The 11,363-nt window shown below is 42.0% G+C and overlaps 1 protein-coding gene across 3 annotated transcripts in view; it reads right to left on the bottom strand.

Moving 5' to 3' along the window:
* The window catches only part of LOC109514968 (uncharacterized), a 49,306-nt gene extending 43,456 nt beyond the window's left edge, over positions 1-5,850 (bottom strand). Inside the window, exon 1 of one of the 3 annotated variants that reach the window (XM_019868441.1) lies at positions 5,370-5,850. The gene's annotated coding sequence lies outside the window, so the exon portion shown is untranslated. The remainder of the gene's footprint in view (positions 1-5,369) is intronic. The other 2 variants (XM_019868438.1, XM_019868440.1) reach the window with 2 other exon arrangements.
* Between the last annotated feature and the right edge of the window lie 5,513 nt (positions 5,851-11,363).

The raw sequence follows: 11,363 nt of genomic DNA on the forward strand, positions 1-11,363 counted from the left end.
GGGCGCCCCCCCGCCGGCCACACTGAGACAGCGGCAGAAACGGCGGCCGATCTGCGGACCACGGCATGTTGGCCGGCCTGGCTGGGTCAACTGGTGCTTCTTGCGGCGGCGATGTTGCCGGGGTCAACTATTTAGAGTCGCTAAATTCAGTTTAAATTCATCTCTCCTTTTATTATTTGTAATTTTATCTGTGGTTTTATTGTTCTTGTTTTGATTGTAAAGTGTCCTTGAGTGTTTTGAAAGGTGCTTATAAATGTAATGTATTATTATTATTATTATTATTATTATTAAAGCAAAAATGTAAAAAAAAAAAATCAAACACACATCCAAATAATGATAATAATCACACAATGTCATATACTTACAAGTTTACAAAATGCATCACATTCCATCATAGCACGTGGTGAATAAAAGAGAACAGGCTAAAAACAGGTGAGGCCATCATGAACAGTATCCCTCAGGGAACTTTTTTAAGATGATATAAGAACTGCTGGAGTGGCGAGCATCGGTGGTGGTATGCGTGGTGAGTAGAGAACGAAGAAGGGCTGGGAACTTGCCAAAGAGTGTTTTCTCGATCAACATGGACCACTGAATTTGTGGATGTGGGTGAAGAGAGGGCTAATTGAACAGGGGAGTAGTACAGTTCACAGTGGCGTGTATGAAAGGCAGCACCAGTGACCAAGCGGGTGGCAACATGTGTTATCGTAGTTTGCGAATCACATGCGGAAAATTAATTTGAGTGGATTTTCTAATTATTTAAACATGATTTGAAAAGCAAGGCCTTCTCGCTGGCAGAATTACTATCGGTAGCACTGACCTACATTTGGTTCGCCTCGCAGCATAGTTGCCAAAGTCTTATTTAAACATTTTAAGAACCCCCTCAAAAAAAAAATTTAAAAAAAAGATTCCAGCTGCTTCGAATTAACTTTGGCAAATGATCATGACCTGGATGACTAAGAATCCACATAGACAAGAAAAACCAGAAATCACATTTGTATTTTTTATTGGTATTGTGACAATAAGTTAAAAATGACGGAATGCATTTAGCCTGTTAGGCCCATGATTTATAATTTCAATTGTAATATTGGTTCCGTAAAATTCTACATTTATTCTCAGCATTCTATTCGCTAATTTCCTTTCATCTTGTAGGGTTTCTCTTTGCTGCACCGCTTCCGGTACGTGTTTGCGGATGTTGTATTTTTGGAACATCCGACTTCAGCCTCAATGCGCTACCATGTGAATCTAATCTGCTCAGGATCAGTAGTGCTGGCCGATGAAACTGAAACTAGATTAGAAATGGGACTGTTTTTCCTCCCAAGGCCGGCAAGCTCGCCCTCGATGACATCAACATTTTCCTGTCCTCCGATTGGTTGTTCTGAGTGTAACTTGTTCCAGCCAACTTTTTCTGGAAGAAACATGTCTGCATGTTTAGTAATCGGCATCAGTGGTGAGTGTCATACATCTAAAAATAATTTATGCTTTTGTCATGTTATTAGACAAATACTGATCGGGAACTGCTCCAAACAATGCACATGACACAGTTGCATGCTGCCACTTGAGTTTTTGTATCGGTCGTTTTAATGACGGCGACGAGATGGTATTAAAAATTGGATTCGTTCCCATGGAAGGCCCAGGTAACAACACAAAGTCTGCCGCCAGTATCGAGAAGACAATTGTGTTTTTAATTTACAGTATTATTTTCATTCCCCTTAATTAATGTCTTCTATATTGATGCTCACTATTTTATAATGCTCCAATGCTTCAAGCTAATCAAGGCGACAGAATAAGATCTTTCAGAATGTGACACTATCTGGGATCATGAGGCATACAGTGAAAGTTTAGTGGCCAGAGTTAATATTCTTGTTTCTTCACTTGCCTTCTGCATTGCCTCCTTGGCCTCTGCTCAGCATTAATAATTGAGAGCTTTTCATGCAGACATGATTCCGTTGCCATGAGCCTGTTGGTTTCCACATCTATAGCACTAAAACTTGGCCGACAGGCCTGTGTAAGGCACTGCACTAAGACTTCCGGCTAGGACACGCCTGTCTGACTGATATACAGTATACCACAGTGATATGGAGAAGGTGCACATGCAGCAGTTTTATTTTCACCACTGCACAGCTTAAGAAGCAAAGACAGCTTTTTGTTACTTGTGTTGAAAGGTCCGCCTTTGGGCCGAAGTCTTTCCAGTAGATATGTTCTTCACAGCACGACTTAAACCACAACTCTGGACTGAGACGTGTCATAAAATGCTTATCTTACATAAATTCCGACTAAGTACCATAAACATCTGCACTGGTGTTTAAGTGAGAAATTATATGGACTGTACAGGAGGGTACAAAAGTAGAGCACAGGAATGTGTATTTGCTTTCGCTATTTTAGCACATAAGTATAGTGGCTGGGGAGCATAAACAAAATCACAAACTCTGAAACTCTTTTACATTGCACAAAACAAATTTACATTTTAGAATACAAAAAGACACTGAATAAATTGAAGATTCAGAAAACACATTACATTTCAAAATACAAATTAATAAAACATAGAGATGGGTGGATGGATAGATAGATAGATAGATAGATAGATAGATAGATAGATAGATAGATAGATAGATAGATAGATGACTGACTATTTTAGATATGAGCTGTCATTCAGACGATTTATTTATGTATTTATTTTGCTTAGCCTTGCAAGCATAAATTTGAGATACAAGTGCTGTCTGGTAGCAGTGACTCAACTCACGTCACAGTAAGCAACACTTGGGCAAATAGTGAACAATCAAACACAAAGAGGGTTCAACCCGAACAAGAAACAGAGAGAATTACACTTTGTGTTTTTTTTCAACACCACTTAACCTTGAGTGCGCTAGCTTGGTGCTCATGCTTACACATAATGAGGAATCCACATGTAGCCTTCGAACACGCAGTGCAGAAACACACTGAGATCTTCAATATAAGAGTACTCACGTTTATATATTCCTTATCCTCTGCGAGGAGACAATACAACTATACAAATGCCCCGTACAATAATTTTCTGTTTAATACCGCCCTCAGGTGGCAAAGGCAAGCAGCAGTAGTACAATGGACATTCCACTGATGCCAAGTGTGACAAAGCTGTTTAATTATTAAATCATGCATGTGTGACGTTTCATAGACTATACAGTTTTTCATGTAGCTACTGTATATGAAAGCGATGTTAGATGCATGCATGGGCAGGCAACTAAAATTGTATACAGCTCCAACCACACGCTCCCTTGCTTACTTTATCTATGAGATGAAGACAGCAAGGGCAGCATGAAAGAGAAAGGAGCACTCTGGTCCTTGTCGCCTCAGGTGCAACAGCGACAGGGGTTGTTCCATGCCCTGTCGGGAGCATCTGACTGTTCTCTACCCCTTGACAGAAGGCTGACTCTGCCCTCACTCGCTTGATGTCGGACGCACGGGAAGAATATCGAGGGTGACAATTGTTGACGGTTTGTACAACAAGCAGGGAACAGGAGGCGCTTCTGTGCAAAGTGTGGATGTGCTGCATGCTGTGAACATCATTGCCCAGGATTCCAAACAGGGGCTGCAGCTTCATAGCTCATGTGAAATATATAATTGCTGATATTAGTCATCAGAGAGGTGGCCCCGACGGCGAGACTTGTACTTTGGTCAACATAAACAATATAACGAGGTAAAATGGGCAACACATGGGTTTTTTTTGGGGGGGGGGGGGGCTCAGGTGGCGTCCTCTGTCTGTGTTGTATAATGGGACACATGGATAGTTTGTCTTTTCAATGTCCTCTTCCTATGTCTCTTTTAACAACTCAAGCACTAAATGGATCTTTTACAATAAACAATTCTATCCATTCATCCATCCATTTTCCAATCTGATTCATCCTCACAAGAGTCGCGGGGGGTGCTGGTGCCTATTCCAGCTATCTTCGGGCAGTAGGCCCGAAGACACCCTGAACCAGTAGTACCCAATCGCAGGACACACAGACGAACAACCATCCGCACTCAAACTCACAACAAGGGACAATTTTGAGTCTTCAATCAGCCTGCCATGCATGTTTTTGGAATGTGGGAGGAAACCGGAGTTCCCGGAGAAAATCCACGCAGGCAGGGTGAGAACATGCAAACTCCTCACAGGGAGGCCGGAGCCAGGAATCGAACCCTGCACCTCTGCACTGTGAGGCCGATGCGCTAACAACTAGATGACCAGGCCGCCCAATAAACAATGCATTGAACATAAGTGTTTTGGTTGTGTGCTTACAATGCTTGAGTGAAAAAAGGAGCAATTATGGTACTTTAATGCCACTCGCACATGGGCAAGGAGAGGCACAGTTGCTGATGCACTTTCAGCCACTTATTGAGCGAGACAGTCAAATACAAAACCAAAATGAGAACACTCGCAATGAGCTGCTTGTAGGCCACACCTCATGCCCAGATGCTCACACCCAGACTAACCTACTCCAACGTTTGACGTCACTCACTAGGATGCACCTCTTCAAGGCACACAGCAATATTACATTACATAAAGTATGTACACCTTAGAAAACCACTTCATCTGAGTTTTGTTTGATCAAATTTGCCACATTTTAATGTAACATTGCTAACGTTATGAAATTTACCACATTATAAGGTGAAATTGATGACACTGTAATGTGACATTTCTCATGTTAAAAAGTGAAAGTGGTGAAGGGAATGAAGGAAAAAAAACAAATATAATCTAATCAAATCTAATCTCTGGTGACGGGCCATCACGCTGCCAATGTTATGCGATACATGCACACCTGTGAAAAGTTTGGTCTTGAAAAGTCCATGGAAAAGACACTGAAAGGTCATTTTGGCCTTTTGGACACTTATAATAAGCAACTGCAGTTTGTTCGTGTGACTAGTGCTCCTCTCATCACCATGTAAGGCGGCCCACTCCCCGTGGGCCATGAGCGGATTAGCGATGAGTGTCTGTGATGGGGAGCCCCCTGACAAAGGCTTTATTAATTAGGCTCGCATTGACTCTGGGCCCTCGGTAATATGCGGCACACGCTGACTTTGATCAAAAGTTTTCTCGCCGAGCTTCATCACATCTCGCGCTGCAATCCTCTGCATGATGTAAAACCGCCATGCGTGCAATGCGCCGGGGGTGTGTGCACGAGAGGGGAGGGGTGGAAAAGGAAAGTGGAGTTGCGGATGGAGGGGGTGAGCGTGCACCATTTTCAAATTGGTCAGGCAACTTTCACACATGGCTGACCAAGCGGCTATGCTGCACTTAAAACCAAGGAGCGACTGATTGATTGATTGATCACATAGGGAGGGGGCAAATCGTTTATAAATAGTCCACTAGTCTTTAGTGCGGATAAGCAGAAAATACACTGAAGGGTACTCACTCGACCTGCCGGTGCTTCAGAGGAGCATCTCCGTATCTCGCAGCCAGCTTCTGGGATGACTTCTCCCGGGACGAGGCGCCTTGAACATCGCTATGCTTCCTGGCCGGGCTCCAAACCTCCTTTATCGACTCTCAACGCTCATCGTGATTGTGTTCACCACGGAAGATGACAGCTGCTATGTTAACACACAAACATCTGATTTGGAGCCCTTTTTTTGTGGCCCGCAGTTGTCGGTCTCTGTGCTTGCAGCGAACAAGTGACAGCGGCTATTTGAAGGGATGCTGACGCGGAAGCTGAGGGGCTCGCCTCCTTCCTCCCTGCTCAGCCTCCATCAGCCTTGCAGCACCACGTGACCAAGAGCGGTAAGCACCTCGCTTCGCTTCCGGGTACGGCTTTCAAAATAAAACTTTTGCGGCGAGGGAAGGAGTGTAGTTTGGAGAAGCACAAACAATGCCGGGACGTAGCCAGGTGGGGGACTCATTTTAGGAGTTAGTTTTTACAAATTTGTGCGCCAAATTGAGTGTGGTATTTACTGCTGAACTGCAGCCAGACATTTTTTTGTTTCATTTTTTTGAATGCCAACGTTTACTTTTCATACATATTTGGCACTTTCAAGGAATAAGTTGAATGAATGATCAATCAACCAATCAGACTTAATGTTTCTAGCACTTTTCAAACATAACAGTTTAGTTTTTTTTTTATGGGGGGGAGGGGAATAACTCAACCCCTGTTTTTCATGGCAAACATTTATTGGAAGTTAACCTGATAAGCATTTTTTCCCCCAATGCATTTATATTTGGCGTCAATGACTCCTTACATGCAGTCAATAACCCTTTTAAAAAAAACGAATGTTGACAGGATTCAGATTTTTAAAGGCCATTTAAACACGGCAAAAACCCTAATATGCCCTTATTTGGATTTTTAAAAGTCTATAAAGGACTCCTGGGTTATCGGTTTTGTAACCCGAATATTGGGTAACCAAAACAGGACATTGATTTGTGTATTGCACATGCTCGTGCTCTATTCCCAAGGAATCTTTGTAGAACAGGAAGTATTTGTGTGCATGCCATTGTGACATGAATATACTGTAGTGTGTTTCATTGACGGTAGAATGTAACAAGCAAAAATGCCGTCTATTTGTATAAAACGTTCGTGCAATTCTGTTAAAATTGGGTTATCCAAATGTGGGAGTAATGCTATCTACTAGGGCATGTAGACGGTATATTCAGAATGTTTCCGAAACCAGAATTTTTACCTCAACCCTAGTATTGACTGCATGTAAACGGAGTCAAGGTGTCATTATTATCTTTTTTTTGTTTTAGCTTGTGTTTTTATACTTGACACAACGTTCTGCGGGACTGGTTAGCACATTCGCCTCACAGTGCAGAAGTATAATGTTCGATTCTGGCTCTGGCCTTCCTGTGTGGAGTTTGCATGTTCCCCCCATGCCTGTGTGGGTTTTGTATGGGCACTCCGGTTTCCTCCCACATTCCAAAAACATGCATGGCAGGCTGATTGAAGACTCAAAATTGTCCCGAGGTGTGAGCGTGAGCGTGAATGGTTGTTTGTCTATGTGTGCCCTGCAATTGACTGGCAACCAGTTCAGGGTGTGCCCCGCCTACTGCCCAAAGACTGCTGGGATAGGCTGCAGTGCATCCGTGACCCTCGTGAGGATAAGATGATTAGAAAATGGATGATTATTTTTAGTCGTAGTATTTTTTTTTCCATACATGCACAATTCTGCCCTTACTGTGTGGAGTTTGTTGTTCTCCCCAGACAGACTAATCCTAGACGAAAAAGTGAGGAACAAAACCAACATTAGTGGGCTAAACTTAAATCATGTTAAGTGAACACAAATCGTGGATCACAACTTCTGACGTTTATTTTGAAATCGACTAATATCCTTTATTCTTCCCCATATGAGGTTTGGCTTGACAGAATAGGAGGCATCCATTCACTTACATTCGACCGCAATCACACGGGCCTCCAAGCGACCAGGGTAAGGCATTACAACGAGTGCTCATTCAACTGCCGAAAAGCATGATGTCATTATCTCAGAGAATACTGAAGGCGAGCGGGGCTCTGCCAAGATTCATGGACGACACACTCATTTTCATTAATGATGCTGGTGGTGACGATTTTTGATTGTTGATCCCTACTGGAGCCTTGGAATAATTTTCAGAATGAAAACCGAATGCTCTGCCACAGTTTGAATGTATTTTTCATTTTACATTTAAGAAATAGGCAGACAACTGCAACTTCTTTGTGAATAGTTCCCACTTTAGTTTGCATAAAATGTTTCCTACTTCCAAGTCAGAGATGGAGGTAAACATTCCTAGAAGTTTTTTTTTTTTTGCACCGATTCTGAATTTGCACTCATTTTTTTCTGACACAACAGGTTTTAATAATAATAATAATAATAATAATAATAATATTATTATTAATAATAATAATAATCAAACCTAAAAACAAAAAAAGGAAAATCTCAAAACCCTGATGTGTTAGAAACAAAGTAAAGCCATCTTTTAAATCTGCGTCAAAAATATGTTGTCGGACACATAAAGCCATCCTTGATTCAAATTCACTGTTGTGCAGTGTTGGTATTTGGCTTTCACCTTAATCCCTTTCAGTCAGCAATTGCCACAGCAATGGCACAGTTTTTACACCAAATGCGCTTCTTGACACAACCCACCCACTGGGAAATGGTAAACAGTATAAAGGTTGTGGCCAAGGGACCAAACTGGAAGCTACCGTACACCCTGATCAGGATTTCATACCAAGTCGCCAGCGTCCGAAGTTAGGATGCTACACATTAAGATATCTAGTAACCACTGCTGCTGACCAGTATACTTAATTGATTTTCAAGTGAAGACACAAAGGGCACACAAAGACAAACATTCACGCTCACGCTCACACCTACAGACATTTTAGATCGTTCAATTAACCTACCGTATGTGTTTTTGGAATGTGGGAGGAAACTAGAGTACTTGGAGAAAACCCGCACGGGCATGGAGAGGACATGGAAACTCCACGCAGAACGGCCGGGGCCAGAATCGAACCCTGCACCTCTGTACTGTGAGGCCGACGTGCTAACCAGTCGATCATCGTGCCCATTTGAATGATTTCTCACAATAATTAGGAAATGGATAAAGATCGAGAAGTAACACTTTATTTCTATAAATTGCTGCCGTTGTTTACATTTTCAAACGATCATGTCTACAATATTCCTAGAAAATCACAATGTCCCATCAGTGGAAAGCTATTTCTAGAATAGGTCTGTGGGTTACTCATGTGGTCCTTGAGGGCTACTTTATTTAGATCCACTGTGATCTATAAGTGCTTCATATGTAAATGCAAACAGGGACGCTGTTGAAATTGTGCTCATACGACTCATATGATTTGCAACTATATAAACATCAACTAATGTCTATATTTTCAAAATGCACATGTCATTATTTGCACGAACACAATGGGAACATTTTGGAATCGTTATTTATATGGGTCTGGCCTGTTTGAGATTGGGGCCCCGGAACTAAAATGACCTTGACACCGCTCCTGCAAGCTAAAGTTTGAATGCACAATTTTGTGACATAGTTGAAGATTGAATTCATTGGTGCTCTTTTGTCTCCAGTGGCCTCAGAATAAAACAACAAACAAAATCTTCCTGATTGTTCTTGCATGGCAAAATGTGCCTGATTTTGTTTGAGCGTGTTTATGTAAGAGCGGAAACACTGAGAGGCCAAATAAACCGACCGAGGGTCGAATAAAAGCGATTGCATTAGACACCCGAACAAGGGAAAAAGCCTGGTCCTTTTGAGGTCGCTTCGACTATTGTCGTCCACTCTGAGCCAGACTGCTGGGTCTCCATCACAATGCGGGTCCCCTGAGAGCAGAACGCCACTGGCTGTCCTATCGCTTCACATTAGCGTCTTTGCAGAGAATGGCGGCCCCGCGAGGGGACTTGGACACACTTGTCATGAAAGAAGAGCTGTGGACACACACCCACACACGCAGTCATACACACATGCACAGTGTGAGTATAGGAGGTGCTGGCCAAACTGATTAAACCTAAGGAGAGCTTCCAACAAGGCTTCCGATGGAACTTGAATGGTGACCTTATTTTAGCCACTCCTCTCGAGTAGGACTGCAGGAACCACTCACACAAAGTACACATTCACAAAATATACTCTCAGAACATATGCAGGAAGGGAAGAAGGAGCAGCCGAATTAATGCGGTCGCGTGCTTAATGAGCCGCAGCCTATACGGTTTATGAAATCTCCTCAAAGGTATCAAGTGCACACAGTGGCTTATAAAAGTCAACACATCCTTGCTCAAATGCCAGGTTTTGTGATATAAAAACGGAGACCAAGTGAAAGTGTTTGTCAACTTATCCCACTAGAATATGACCTATAACCTCTCACATTAACTGAAAAACTAATTCTTTTCGTGAAAGAAAGTAAAAATAAGAAAATGAAATCATGATGTAAAAGTGTGAAGACAGTTTAAGCAAAATGTGGCTTTATTCAGAATGAACCCATCACATTCAAACTCACGTTAAATGGGAGTCAGCATACATCTGTCACTCATGTTTTTGAATAACACGAGATAAAGTTCATCTCAGTTGTAGTAGGCTTTTCCTGACAATTTTTGGATGCTTTCCAGTAGAGGCCTGGAGGTTTTGAGCTAACTCTGGCTGCTATTTCAAACTGTTCATAATCCCCCTCCCCCCACCCCATCTTCACCAAAGCCCCAGTTCCAGATGACAACCTGAAACATGATGCTGCTACCACTACACTTCACTGTAGGTACAGTGTTCCTTTGAAGAGGATGATGATGCGGAATTGGGGCCAAAAAGTTAAACCTTAATTTCATCAAACCATCACAAAATATTACAAATGGAATTGGGAAAATGTGCTATGGCTTGATGAAACCAAGATTTAACTTATAGATTCCAAAGGATGGATTTTGGAAGAAATTCCAGTGCTTTCTATCATATATATATATATATATATATATACATTTTTTTTTTTTTTTTAAAAAGGAGGAGCAATTCCTTTTCGACACATCATTAAAGAATTCTCACAGGCACATTCTGTATTCTTTCTCCTCCACATAAAGGCCATGATCATGCGTGGCAGGTTGATGGAACACTCTAAATTGTCCCTAAGTGTGACTGTGAGCACGGATGCTTGTTTATCTATGTGTGCCCTGCGATTTGCTGGCAACCGATTCAGGGTGTATTCCACCGATTGCCCGAAGACGGCTGGGATTGGCCCCAGCGTGACCCTTGTGAGAATAAGCGGATCAGAAAATAGATGGATGGAAGATGGGGAAAAGCTATTCATAATATTAACCAGCGCAGCGTTTACCCATTTTTTCTGGATTTTTTTTTTCGGATATGAAGCAGTTAGTTAGATGTGTATACTTTCCATGGTTCTCCGTCTTCATTTGAGACAGACAGGCAGACAGACAGACAAACAGACAGACAGGCAGACAAACATTTAATTCTTGACATTTTCTCTAACATTATCGCTGTATTTGATTTCGTGATTAAAGGACGTGAATGTGCAGGTTTCAGTGAATGTAAAACATGTGTTTCACTTTATTACCACAAGATGGCGCCACTTTTCCATTCTCAAATTGAGAATACTGTAGTTCAGTGGTCCTCAACTAGAAATGCTGTAGGGCCACTTTTTTTTTTTTTAATAAGACCAAGGTCCGGTCCCATGCACGGCGGTCATGGGGAGCAGGGCTATATGCCCATTTAGTATGGTTAAGCCAAGCTTATACAAATCAACACTCCTCACTACCAACCAATAATGGGGTGCATGAAAATAACAATTATTCACTTTGCCAGTACACAGCAAATAATGAGAGGTATTGTGTTGAGGCACAGGAACTCTTTTATTTTGTTAAGTTGTGCCTGCTTAATAATAGAAATAGCCCTTTTAGGGAAATAAGACAATTTTTACTTTAACTTTGTTAAACAGTAG

Source organism: Hippocampus comes, unplaced genomic scaffold, assembly GCF_001891065.2.
Source record: "Hippocampus comes isolate QL1 unplaced genomic scaffold, H_comes_QL1_v1.1 scaffold41, whole genome shotgun sequence".
NCBI lineage: Eukaryota > Metazoa > Chordata > Actinopteri > Syngnathiformes > Syngnathidae > Hippocampus > Hippocampus comes.